The following is a 14,898-nucleotide window of genomic DNA, read 5'->3' on the forward strand; positions in this document are numbered from 1 at the left end:
CCTAATTCATATTTTAAGACTACTCTTTTGACAATTTAAATCTTACCACTGAGAAATGAGAAATCAGACTTAGAAATTATAGATAGTCTTAAACTGTCAGCTAATAAACCTTGAGAAAGGAGTTGCCAGGGAGAAGAAGCAGCTGCAAACAAGAAGGCAGTTAATTATTCACCTTAATCCTTTTGTATTCTCATGTAAAAAAAAGTGTTTTAGAAAAGTTACCTTGTTAATCTGGTTTCTTCAAAACAGAAAATAAATATATACATGTAAATACTTGTGGTGGGAAAAGGGCTTTACAAGGGGGGAAAACCAATTTTTATTATAATTTTCTCCTGAAAATGTGTTGGGAATTAAAAAGGATGAAAATTTTTTATATGTGTCATGTATTCTCCATAACAGTTTTATGTTTTATAATATACACATTTGATTCAGCAACTAGATTATGTATTTTCACTAAGTACCCTTGAGAGTTCTCTCATTTAATTGCTATGGAAGCCTGGTCTTTGCCTATTGTTGGAAAAATGAGTAAAGGACATTTAAATTTTTCTTTGCTTTTGTTTCCTTTTTTTTTCACTTCTCAAGAGGAAAAAGAAAAGCATTATAAAAAAAAGCAGATTTTTTTGAAGGTTATTTGATACTGAGTTAAAAGCTCGTTTAATAGTCAGCTGAAACAAAACTTTCTAAACAGTGCTTGCTATTCTTTAACGTTCTAAACAAGAAGACAAAATAATTTTACATTTATTCAGAGAAAATATTTCAAGGGTGTTTTCAAATAACATAAATTAAGCTGTGAATGTATTACGTTTGAATTTAACTCTGTGTGAAAGACATAATTCTGTTACTTATGAACTATATAAGGATTCCCTTGGAGAGTCCTGGGAAAATAAATTCAGCGTGCCACTAAATTCCTTCTTACTGTGATCTGCTAACTATTGCCCAAAAGAAGGAAGTCTGTGCCTGATATCCAACTCCTCTTCTTATCAACCTTGGTACTTAGCTATCGCCTGCAAGGCCTGCTAAGAAATACAGTACCCAGAATTAAAGTTCACATTTCATCATTTGTTCTCGCTGCCCTCTGTTGCCTATAGTAGCTTTCTAAGTGAATTACTTATATTGTCATAAACTCTAGCAAAGGGAAAAAGCTAGTGTCTTGACTTTGATTACAATATGAACATGATATAAACTTTCTAATCTAGAGTATTCTTAGAATGCACAGCATTTCATTACCTGCAATCATACTCATACTATACACAACACTCTGCTTGTTAACTAGGAAGCATCATTTGGTTTCTTATTTGCTTCTGTATCCAATTTCTGACCAGTTCATCTTGATTGTAGCTGTGCATAGTTTTGAAACTGTTTTCTTTAGGTGGACAAAACGGGTCTTTGTGGGAACTTGCCCTGTGAGTGATGTGTGAAGCAGTTAAAGGGAGGTGCTGTACCAAGCTCACATGACTAACAGATACTACTAAAAATTAAACTCGATTTTCATGTGTTAAGAAATGAATTAAAGTAAGAATGAGAATAGTACTTTCATTTAAAAATAGTTGCAGACAGAAAACTGTCCTCCTTGTTTACTGTATTTTGGCTAACAAGAAAAAGTGAATTCCAGAGATGTGAGCAACAAAAGCTAAATCTTAGTTCTAGGAATCATTCTGCCTGGGGCAAAGAACATGGCGATCCTACCATACTCACACCTGCAATATTTATTAACTACCCTGTTAGGGCAGTTAACTGTAGTATATCCCTCACAGTAGAAGATTCCATAGATGAATTTTTTTCTTTTCCTTTTTTTTTTTAGCAAAAGAGTGAGAAAGTGTGGCCAAGAGAGACAGACAGGAAGGGAGAGAGATCAGAGGCATCAACTCATAGTTGTGTCACTTTAGTTGTTCGTTGGTTATTTCTCTATGTGCCTTGACTGGGGGGCTCCAGTTGAGCCAGTGACCCCTTGCTAAAGTCAGCGACCTTGGGCTCAAGCCAGTAACCTTGGGTTCAAGCCAATGACTTTGAGCTTCAAGCCAGCAACCATGGGTCATGTCTATAATTCCATGCTCAAGCCAGTGACCCCATGCTCAAACTAGATGAGCCCCCGCTCAAACCGGTGACCTCGAGGTTTTGAACCTGGGTCCTCAGTGTCCTAGGTCAATGCTCTATCTACTGTACCACTGCCTGGGCAGGCATGGATGGATTTTCAACAGCAGTTAGAATTGGAATTTTCCTTGAGAATTTTATTTTTTAGACTTACTTCTTTTGAATTAATGGTTACTAAAATATGGCATTGTTTTACTCTTAGCATTTCTGAAAGAATTATGATGTACAAAAAAATTCTAATGAAACATTATATTAGTTACTCTTAAATGGTGTTCAAATTCCTTTCCCCCATAATAGCCTCATCCTTGTGTTAAAGGATACTTTATATTTATATTAAAGTTATTAAGATTAAGATTTAAGCATGACCAAGTATAAAACCAAAACTTAGTTTTGTAAGTAAAAAAGCCTTGAAAGATCATTTAATTTAACAAGCTTCTTTTCAGATCTTTTTGTTTTTAGAGAGAGACAGAAAGGAGTGTGGTGGGGGGAGAAGAGAGATGAGAAGCGTCAACTCAATTGGCCATTGCTTCATTATAGTTGTTTGTTGTTGCTTCTCATTAATGCCTTCCTGGGTCATTAGTGCCTTGGTGGGGGGAGAGGAGGTGGAGGGGGTGCTTCAAGAAAGCAACTTTGGGCCTCAAGCAACCTTTGGGATCATGCTGATGAGTCTGTGCTCAAACCAGCAACCCCACGCTCAAGCCTATGAGTGATGCTCTAGTCAGAGACACTTGGGTTTTGAGGATGTCAGAGTAATGGCAGTGTGGAGATACCCTTGACCTGGGGGGTTTGAACCAGGGACCTCAGCTTCCCAGGCACACTCAATTCACTGCACCACCACTGGATCTTTAAAGAAAAATGACCTTTAGTGGAAGATTCCACTAAACTTAAGAATCTTAGTTAAGCCTGACCTGTGGTGGCGCAGTGGATAATGCGTCAACCTGGAAATGCTGAGGTCGCCGGTTCGAAACCCTGGGCTTGCCTGGTCAAGGCACATATGGGAGTTGATGCTTCCAACTCCTCCCCCCTTCTCTCTCTCTGTCTCTCTCTCTCTCTCCCTCTCTCTCTCCTCTCTAAATATGAATAAAGAAAAAAAGATTTAAAAAAGAAAAAAAAAGGGGGGGAGGTATTGCTCAGGTCTCCCAGGAGATCTGAGTCACTCCCCTTCCTTAAAAAAAAAAAAAAAAAAGAATCTTAGTTAAAGAAGCAAACCTTAATCAAGTGAATACTTCAAAAAAAGTTAAAATAAACTTAAGGTAGTTCAAAAGATGCTCTTATTTAATATATACATAAGATCTTTAAAATGCCTTAGCCGCCTGACCAGGTGGTGATGCGGTGGATAGAGCGTTGGACTGGGATGCCGAGGACCCAGGTTCAAGACCCTGAGGTCGCTGGCTTGAGCGCGGGCTCATCTGGTTTGAGCAAAAGCTTACTAGCTTGGACCCAAGGTCTCTGGCTAGAGCAGGGGTCCCCAAACTTTTTACACAGGGGGCCAGTTCACTGTCCCTCAGACCGTTGGAGGGCCAGACTATAAAAAAAAAAACAACTATGAACAAATCCCTATGCACACTGCACATATCTTATTTTAAAGTAAAAAAACAAAACGGGAACAAATACAATATTTAAATTAAAGAACAAGTAAATTTAAATCAACAAACTAACCAGTATTTCAATGGGAACTATGGGCCTGCTTTTGGCTAATGAGATGGTCAATGTGCTCCTCTCACTGACCACCAATGAAAGAGGTACCCCTTCTGGAAGTGCGAAGGGGGCCGGATAAATGGCCTCAGGGGGCCGCATGCGGCCTGTGGGCCGTAGTTTGGGAACCCCTGGGCTAGAGCAAGGGGTTCCTCGGTCTGCTGAAGACCCGCGGTCAAGGCACATATGAGAAAGCAATCAATGAACAACTAAGGTGTCGCAATGAAAAACTAATAATTGATGCTTCTCATCTCTCTCCGTTCCTGTCTGTCTGTCCCTGTCTATCCCTCTTTCTGACTCTCTCTCTGTCTCTGTAAAAAAAAAAAAAAAAATTATTAAAAAAAAGAAAAGAAAAATGTCTTAGCCATCAGTAATTCATATAACATTTAATAGTAAATGTTATCCCTGCTTTAAATATTCTGCTGTCAGACAATGCATCTTTGGTAATATAACATCCCAAAAAGAAATTGGGTAAAGACTTCAACTCCCAAGAAGGTAGAAGACTAACTCATAAATATGGAATCTCTATCAACATGCTGATGATGAAAATTATTTTATAAAATATAAAGTATCATTTAACAGAAGAATGATACTATTGTGAAGGGAAAGGAATTTGAATAGCATTCAAGAGTAATATAATCTTCATAGCTATGACCCCAAGGTTGCTGGCTTGAGCCCAAGGTTGCTGACTTGAGCAAGGGGTCACTGGCTCAGCTGGAGCTCCCCCTAGTCAAGGCACATATGAGAAGCAATCAATGAACAACTAAGGTGTCACAACAAAAATGTGATGCTTCTCCATCCTTCTCCCTTCCTGTCTGTCCATCTCTCTCTCTCTCTCTCTCACACACTAAAAAAAAAAAAAAAAAAAAAAAAGCAATACTCTTTCATTAGGATTATTTTGCACATCATGATTCTCTCTTTTTTTGAATATCATAGTTCTTTCAGAAATGCTAAAAGTAAAATTGACGTATTTTACTACATTAATAAAAACAAAGTTTAAAATATAAAATTCTAGCCTGACCTGTGGTGGCGCAGTGGATAAAGTGTCGACCTGGAACGCTGAGGTCGCCGGTTCAAAACCCTGGGCTTGCCTGGTCAAGGCACATATGGGAGTTGATGCTTTCTGCTCCTCCCTCACTTCTCTCTCTCTCTCCTCTAAAATGAATAAATAAATAAATAATTAAAAATAAAAACAAAATAAAAATGGCAGAAAAACATGGCTATTTAATATATATATATATATATATATATATATATATATATATATATATATATAAATTCTAAGGAAAATGCCAATTCTAACTGCTGCTGAAAAGCCATTCCCACTCACAGCACACACAGGAACAGATCGATGTTTCTTTTTCTCTATCTCTCTCCCACTTCCTCTCTTGCTAAAATTAATAATTAAAAACAAAACAAAACATTTCCATGGAATTCTCTGCATTAAACTTCCCCACAAAATAGGATATTTTAAACCTTATTTAATCATATTTAAATGTATGTATTTTCAAATTTTCTAGTAATAGTCCCTTACTCTAAATTTGGTTAGAGGATAAAATATCTCTGGATTTGGGAGCAAAAACTTATATGATTATCTTTTAGGTTGTGACTTTCAAATCATAAGCTCTATTATTTTAAACCCTTTTAATATGGTTAGCACATTATTGGGCATCAAGTATCTTAGAAAATAAATATAAGCAAAAATAGATGTAGGTATCAGATGGAGGTGAAGAGGGTAGGTAGGGAAAATTACGAAGCAGTCAGGATTGCTGCGGGGAAGTGCACTTGATAGAGATGGGCCAAGAGTGAGTTCTGAACTCCCTAGCAGCCAGTAAAACATAAGCTCTGCCCCTACCTAATTCAGTGTCTGGAACATGCCAGAACCCAGTTTTTCAGAACCAGAACAACAACTCTTCTTATTGAAACCCAAAGTTTCATCTTTCCCAAAAAGAATACCCACCATACGATACAGTAAGCAATGGTCCTTTTACTAACTTTTTTTTTTTTTCATTCATTTTAGAGAGGAGAAAGGAGAGAGCAGGAGGGAGGAGCACGAAGCATCAAGTCCCTTATGTGCCTTGATCGGGCAAGCCCAAGGTTTCAAAGATGCGACCTCAGCATTCCAGGTCCATGCTTCATTCACTGCGCCACCACTGGTGAGGCACAGCAATGGTCTCAAAAACACCCCTACAATACAAAATATTTCACAGAGCTGTCTTCTATCCCAGAGCTCAAAGTACATGTTATATAATGTCAAACACACCGTAGCAAAAAAAAAAAGTTTTCCTCAGGGGTGCAATGTAGGTACAGCTGCCTGATACTCATAGCATCTATAGCAATGCACTGCATATCATAAGAACATCATAAATAACTAGCACGTGACTAAGTCTAAACGCAATGTCCTCTTTATGAAAATTTTCAAATATGCAGAAAATTTAAAACAATAATACTAATGCATAGCCATATAAATACTGTCTAGAGACAACTATTAATATTTTACCTATTTGTTTTTATGTGTGTGTACATTTAAAATAAGTGGCAGATACTGACATTTCACCTCTTAAACATCTATATCTTAAAAGTATTACCTCCTATGTAATCACAATACTGTTACCACACCTCAGAAAAATGAAAAATAACTTCAATGTTATTGAATGTAGCTAGTCTACATCGATATTTCCTCAAGTGCCTGCCTCCCCTTACCCCCATAATCAGTATTCAACTACTGTTTGACTGTTATCTCTCTTTTGACCTAGAAGGCCCTCCATTACACTGTTTATGAAAATACCAGGCAAGCTGTCTTCAAAAATATCCCACAGTCTAGCCTGACCAGGCAGTGGCACAGTGGATAGAGCGTCGGACTGGGATGCAGAGGACCAGGGTTCAAGACCCCGAGCTCGCCAGCTTGAGTGCGGGCTCATCTGGTTTGAGCAAAAAGCTCACTAGCTTGAACCCAAGGTCGCTGGCTCCAGCAAGGGGTTACTCGGTCTGCTGAAGGCCTGCGGTCAAGGCACATATGAGAAAGCAATCAATGAACAACTAAGGTGTTGCAACGCGCAATGAAAAACTAATGATTGATGCTTCTCATCTCTCTCCATTCTTGTCTGTCTGTCCCTGTTTATCCCTCTCTCTGACTCACTCTCTGTCTCTGTAAAAAATAAATAAATAAATAAAAATTTAAAAAATATATATCCCACATTCTAGATTTGTCTGATTGTTTGCTAATGGTGTGACTTAACTCTTATCTCCTGTATTTCTGTAAAGTGAAAGTTAGGTTTAAATAAGGTGACCAGCTGTCCTCCTTTAGGGAGAACTGTCCTTCTTTTGTAAGTTCCGCCCTCCCTCGAAAAGTGTCCTCCTACATGTCCTCCTTTTTGATATTGGAAGACTAATCTGTAAATGTCCGTATTCAATCAATGCAGAGTCGATCCATTGCCTGTGATGTGACATATTTGTATCTAAATGAGTACTTTTTTCTTACAATTATTATTAAAAATTAATAGGCATGTAAGCATAATTACAATATATTACAAATGTTTTATTATACATTTATCATATTATAGTATATTACTGTTGCAATTAATAAAATGTTTCTTTTATTTATAATATTGTTTTCTTCAATTTACTTTTGTCCTTTTCATTGTAAAAATGGTCACCTTAAAGTCTTGATTAGATCCAGGTTTAGTATTTTTCATAGAACTTCATTCATACTGCTGCTGTGAACTTCATATTACTCAAGTCAGTAAGCATAATATGTCCAGTGCTTGCCTACTCAGCAATGAGAAATTCGATCACTTGGTTAAAGTAGTGACTGCACAGATCTCTTCAAATGATAAAGATTAGCAATAATCTATGAGGGTCATTTCAATATACTGTAGCACGATTAACACTTCACTTAATGGTTTTAGCATCCATCCAATATCTTTTGCCTGAATAAATCATTTTAAATGTTAACTTTATCATACTTTCTAAAATAATTTAAAATTTTTTAAATTTTGCCAGCTAAAGTCAGTTTTGAGGTATAATCTCTATACAGGAAAGTTGTATGGTTCTAGGAATCTGACAACCAAAAAATAGACTACTTCCTGCACTCTAGTAAGTCCCTTTGCCCCTTTGTGGTCAATACCCACTAATACTCCCCAGGCTTGAAGTACCTCTTTCCTTTTTTTTTGTAACAGAGAGAGAGACAGAGAGAGAGAGAGACAGAGAGAGGGACAGACAGACCAGAAGGGAGAGATGAGAAGCATCAATTTTTTGTTATGGCACCTTAGTTGTTCCTTGTTTGCTTTCTCATGTGTACCTTGACTAGGGGGCTACAGAAGACTGAGTGACCCCTTGCTCAAGCCAGCGACCATGGGGTCATGTTTATGATCCCACACTCAAGCCAGTGACTCCACGCTCAAGCTGGTGAGCCGGCACTCAAGCTGGCGACCTCGGGGTTTCGAACCTGGGTCTTCTGTGTCCTAGTCTGACACTCTATCCACTGTGCCACTGCCTGGTTAGACCACTCCCCAGGCAACACTGATTTTTTTTAAACATGATCCTACAGTCTTGCCTTTCCCAAAATGTCATATAAATGAAATGATAAAGTATATAACTATTTGAAGAGCTCCTTCCTTTCTCCTTTCTATTGGTGAATGGTATTCCATTGTATGGATGTGGTAGAATGTTTATTCATTCACCATTTGAAGGACATTCTGAGTTGTTTCTATCAATAGTTTGGGATGCTAATAACTATTTGCATATAAGAACTGACATCTTAACAATGTTGTGTGGACAGATGTTTATTTCTCTTGGGTCAATATCTAAAAATGGTATTTTGGGGTTAAATGATTATATTATGCTTAATTTTATATGAAACTAATAGTTTTTCAAAGTGGCTGTACCATTTTACCTTCCCACTAGCCATGTATGAGGATCATTTTTCTGCATCATTTCCAGTGTTTGAAATGGTAAATATTTTTATTTTAGCCATTCAAATACATGTGTAGTGTTATCTTATTATGGTTTTAATTTGAATGTCCCTCATAACTAATGATGTTGAACATCTTGTAATGTGCTTACTTCCATCATCAAGGGTCTATTTAAAATTTTTGACCAGTTTTTAACTGGGTTGTCCTTTTCCTTATTATTGACATGTGACGGCTAACTATGTATTCTAGATACCAAGTCATAATTGGCAAGTGCTTTGCAAATATATTATCCCAGTCTGTACTGTTATTTTCATTACTTTAACAGTGTTTTTCTAAGAAACTACCTTTTTAATAATTTCAATGAAAAACAAATTTTCCATTAACTCTTTTATACACCAAGCTTCTTTTTCAAATCTAAGAAGTCTTTAAAGAATCATTAAAATTTTTACCTATGTTTTCTTCTGGAAGTTCAGTAATTTTAGGTCTTACATGTAGTCTATGATCCATCTCAAGTTCATTCTTGTACATGGTGCAAAATACACAGGTTTTCTTCCTTTTCAATTATATATGCATGTACAGGTTCCAGCAGCACTGAATTACATTTGTATTTTTGTCAAAAATTCAGTATGTGTGGGTCTATTTCTAAACACAATATCCCATCACATTAATCCATGCATCTATTCTTTTACTAGTACCACCTTGTCTACATTTCTGTAGCTTTAAGGTTTTGAAATCAGTACTGTGCAGCTTCCAGCGCTGTTCTTTTTCAAGATTGTTTTAGCTATTCTGATTCCTTTGTTTTTCTGTATATATCATATTTTGGAATCACTTTGTTGATTTCAACAACAAGAGGAAAAAAAGCCTGCTATGACTGTGATTCGGATAAAACTGAAACAATAAATAAATTTGGGGGGAATTGACATCTTAACAATACTGACTAATCTGTGAACACTGCATTCCTAAATCCAATGAAGCATATTGATCTATAGTCACTCTGGCTTTTCTTCTTATAATGTCTTTCTCTGGTTTTCGGGTCTAAAAAAATTTATGTGCTAAAAAAATTTATGTGCAGCCCTGGTAGGATAGCTAGGTTGGTTAGTGTCATCCAGTAGACAAAGGTTGAGGGTTAGATCCCTGGACAGGGCACATACCGGAAGAGATTGACATGAGATTGACATTTCTGTCTGTCTCTATTTTGCTCTAAAAATCAATCAATAAATTTTTTAAAAAAAGAAGTTCATGAGCATGGATTAAAAGGATTTAAAACAGAAACAAAGACTTTATATATCTTAGGAGAACACTAGAACATTAAAAATCTTGCAGAGTAAGCTCAAATCCATATTTTTAAATGTTTAAAAGTATTGTCACAAACTAAGAAGAAAAATATTTATCCTAACTTGATAGGGCTCAATTTCTAATAGCTATAGCTAAGCTTTATATGATCATATCTACAGAACACTTAGGAATCAAGTTTTTAAGTAGATAAATATGAACAAGGTAGTGGAGAGGACAGAGTTCAAACTTCACATAGAAATCTCTTTTGGCCTGACCAAGCAGTGGCGCAGTGGATAGAGCGTCAGACTAGGACATGAAGGACTTAGGTTCGAAACCCCGAAACCCCTAGATCTCAGGCTTGAGCGTGGGCTCATCCAGCATCTGGTTTGAACGCGGGCTCACCAGTTTGAGTGAGGTGTCGCTGGCTGGAGCGTGGGATCATAGACATGGCACATGGTTGCTGGCTTGAGCCCAAAGTCATTAGTTTGAGCAAGGTGTCACTCACTCTGCTATAGCCTCCCGCCTCCTCGTCAAGGCACATATGTACTATTTTAGCCCTAACCTGGTAGTTCAGTTGGTTAAAGTGTTGTCCTAGTAGCCCAAGATTGAGGATTCCACATACAAGGAGAAAGCAATGAATGCATAAATAGGTGAAACAACAAATTTATGTTTTTCTGTTTCTTTCTCTCCCCCTTAAATCAAGAAATAAAAATTTAAAATATGTATTATATTAGTTAGCCCTGGCTGGGTAGCTCAGTTGGTTAAAACATTGTCCCCATACGCCAAGGCTACAGGTTCTATCCTGAGTAAGCACACATAAAAGAGGCGACCAATTGCCTGACCAGGCGGTAGCGCAGTGAATAGAGCCACATATGTACTATGTGGCCATGTCTATGATCCCATGCTCCAGCCAGCGACACCTCACTCAAACTGGTGAGCCTGCATTCAAACCAGATGCTGGATGAGCCCACGCTCAAGTCTGAGATCTTGGGGTTTCGGGGTTTCAAATCTGAGTCCTTCATGTCCCAGTCTGATGCTCTATCCACTGCGCCACCGCCTGGTCAGGCCAAAAGAGATTTCTATGTGAAGTTTGAACTCTGTCCTTTCCACTACCCTGTCTGACTGGGACGCGGAGGACCCAGATTCGAGACCCCGAAGTCGCCAGCTTAAGCGCAGGCTCATCTGGTTTGAGCAAAGCTCACCAGCTTGGACACAAGGTCACTGGTTTGAGCAAGGGGTTACTCAGTTTGCTGAAGGCCCACGGTCAAGGCACATATGAAAAAGCAATCAATGAACAACTAAGGTGTCGCAACAAAAAACTGATGATTGATGCTTCTCATCTCTCTCCATTCCTGTCTGTCTGTCCCTATCTATCCCTCCCTCTCTCACTCTGTCTCTGTTAAAAAAAAAAAAAAAAAAAAAAAAAAAAGAGGTAACCAATGAATGCACAACTGGGTAGAGCAGCAAATCAATTTTCTTTCTCTCTCTCCCTCTTGCTCTCTCTCTAAAATCAATTTTAAAAATGTAATGTATTATGTTATAAGCATCAAGCAATTTTTAACTAATGAACCTGCAAATTTTCATCACATTATATTTGCACAAAAAAAGTTCTGGTCCCATTTTAACAAGTCAGTAAAAATAACAGGAATTTATCAGAGGCAAAAACTCATAGTAAAGAATAAATGTCCCTTTCTTGCCTGGCTTCTTGTGGTGCAGTGAATAAAGTGTCTACCTGGAACACTGAGGTTTCCAGTTTGAAACCCTGGGCTTGCCTGGTCAAGGCACATACAACAAGCAAACAATGAACAACTAAACTGAAGCAACTATGAGTTGATACTTCTGGCTCCACCCCCTCTGTAAAATCAATAAATAAAGTCTTTAAAAAATCCCTTTCTTTCTTGAATCAAGTGTACAATTATTTGGTTACTGAAGTGGCAAATATTTTTTAACATTGTCTATAAAAATTTCCTTTGCTTTTTTATCCAGGCAGTTAAAATTAAAAAAACAAAACAAAAAACAAACCAACCAAAAACACCTAGAAGAACACTTGCCATTCTTTTTCCAAAAAAGGAATTAAAAAACATTTTTGCTATAATCAACTTAATATCACACTTACTGTAGATAGAACACCATTACTGTATAATCCAGAACATCAACACTGACTTCTATTGACTTAAATATTCAAATCTACAAATTCTTTTTTAACATAATAAGAAGTACAGTAATTGTTTGAATATCTATTTTGTACTCAATATAAGAAATACCTTTTTTGGATAAGTTACTGAGTCTTACTATTTTTACGTATTTTATTATTTTATAAAAAGAGCTAATCATATAAATAGCTCAGAAATATATATATATTTTGAACACTTAGTAAATTTACTTCCAGGCAGTCCAGAAATACTTTTGACATGAGTTCTAATAGTAAATTTGGTTTCATTGTCATTTAAGGAAAAATATAAAACCAAAGTTACTACATAGGCTTGTTTCTTTTTAGGAAATTCAATGTTCAATATAGCTAATTAGAGGTTAGCTATCAATATTTATAAGAATTTTTCACAAAAAAAGCATAATTCTCCTATAAGCAAAATATTATCCTAGCTTTCTAAAATACTTGATATATACACAAATATACATACATTCATCAAATATATAATATGAATTACCAATATTTGATATTTTATATAAAATTTTAATTAAAAGATACCTACATTTGATTTTTACTATGTAAAATTCTAATTAAAAGATACCTAAGGCATTACGGGCGAGGTATATTACTACTATAGGCTAAAATAATTTTCTTCCCTGAAGTCTAGTCCATCTTTCTCCCATTCACTCTATCTTAATAAGTCCATAAACCTCCAAGATCAAACTGAGAGAAGGAAAAATATATACAAGAAATACTCAAAATGATCCCGTCGTTCAATATTTTTACAACCTAAGCTTTTTCTAGTGAAGAAATAATATTTGGTTTCCTTTGCCATTTTTTTGCTCTTGCTGGAATCTTTACCCAGCAACATCTGCAAAAATAAACAACTGCATTTTCACCCAAAGATGAATATAAAATGAGTTCTGATCATCCCAAACAGAGAGCTATTCTCTCAACATGGGGGTAGAGCTATTGTCAGTTGCAATTATACAGGGAGGGTTTATATAGAATCTACCCGAAGTACTTACTGATTTATTTTACCAGCCAAGCAAACTACCCTGATTTTCACTGGCAAACTTAATGAACAACAGACACTTAAATGGAGCCACACCTGCAACATCTTTTTCTGACAGTAGGGAAAGCTATTAAGAAAAAATTTTTTTCAAAAGTATGCTATTTCACTCATTTATTTTTAAGGAAGAATTAAAATGAGTTGGTGCTCTGTATTTTAACAAACAAATATTTCTGTAGGAGTCTATAACCAAAACACTGCATTGATACACTAATTACATCTTTAAAAGGTGTGGTTAGTTAAAACAGAGCACTAAGATATGAGGATTTTTAATTATCTCCATTTTGTTCTAAAAGGCACCATTCAAAAGGACCTACCCAGTGGTACCTTGAGATACAAACAGACCAACATATGAATTTTTTAAGATACGAACTGCGCAACTCGGTCCGTATTTTTGTTTGACATCCGAGTGAAATTCCGAGATACGAGTCGTGATTTGGGAAGCTGCAGGTAGTTGGCACATTGGCGCACGGGTCCAGTATTGGCAGTTTGATATATGAGTTGACTGACTTACGAGCTCAGTTACAAAACGAATTAAATTCGTATCTCAAGGTACCACTGTATTATGAATGTTAAAATATATTTTTATTTTTTTAAAGAGACATGGAAGGAACAATCTCCTGACAAAGAAAATTTTGCCTTTCAACAATCAAAACATGGTTCTTTAGTATTTTAAGATAATGTGAAAAAAAAAAAGATAATGTGCTTTCAATTATCTTTGAGCCATCTTCATTATTAACTATAGGACATTTTCAGTAAATAAGTAACCCAAAAACAACTTCTCTAAATGGCGATAAACAGCTTTATTGTCAGAGCTGTTCTATAGAAAGTCAGCCGTTTCTTCCTCATAACACTGCTGTAAATGACCAAAATGTTAATGGTTTTATCGAGGAATATTTTTGTCTTTCCTTAAAAAAAGACTGGCAAAGTAAGATGTAACACCAATTCCATTTGCTCCTTCTCAAGAGCTATTGCTAATACTTCTCCCTGTGTTTACTCCTTAAAAATATCCATTTCCCAATATTTAATCATCAACTCATTTGTTCCTTCTCTTTGTCTCTGTCTCTTTGATTTAAGCATCTGTTCAGTACTCATTTCTATTCACACTATTTTAATTCTTCATCAGTTGAACCTGTAAACTATAGCCTCAGCAATGAGCTCAATGAGGATTACATGCAAAACTTTGTCCGCAGTCCTAATGTCTCTCTAGAAGTCCTGCTGGATTCCCATTTTCCTCCTCAAGAAAATCCTTGAAACACCTCAAATTCATATACTAAATAGCAATCACTATCATAGCAATAAAATCTGATTCTCCTTTGTCCTAAATGTTATCTTTAAAAAGTCTTCTTGTAGGCTCAGGTCACTTTTGACTTTTCATTTTCATTTTACCAAATTGCCAATACTGACAAATCAATTTTTCCACAATATCCCCAACTTTGTCTTCTACTTTATATCTTCCCACTTCCTAATATCAGATCCTCATTTCTGATCACCTACTATGTCCAGGCATATATTAGATCTAGGAATACATTTAAAAAGAGAGAGAGCAAAAGAGAGAGAGAGAGAGAGAGAGAGAGAGAGAGAGAGAGAGAGAGAAGGTCCTAGTAAGCATGCAGTGCTGAAATTATCACAGGAATAAACAAAGGGACCTTTAGGATCATTCTCTACCTATCCAAGTCCAAGTGCCAGTGCCAGGGAAGACC

At 36.5% G+C, this 14,898-nt stretch overlaps 1 protein-coding gene across 1 annotated transcript in view; it reads right to left on the minus strand.

Moving 5' to 3' along the window:
* The window catches only part of C2H9orf85 (chromosome 2 C9orf85 homolog), a 95,766-nt gene that overhangs the window by 44,823 nt on the left and 36,045 nt on the right, over positions 1–14,898 (minus strand). The window lies entirely within an intron of this gene.

The sequence above is a fragment of the Saccopteryx leptura genome, chromosome 2 (assembly GCF_036850995.1).
Source record: "Saccopteryx leptura isolate mSacLep1 chromosome 2, mSacLep1_pri_phased_curated, whole genome shotgun sequence".
NCBI classification, from domain to species: domain Eukaryota; kingdom Metazoa; phylum Chordata; class Mammalia; order Chiroptera; family Emballonuridae; genus Saccopteryx; species Saccopteryx leptura.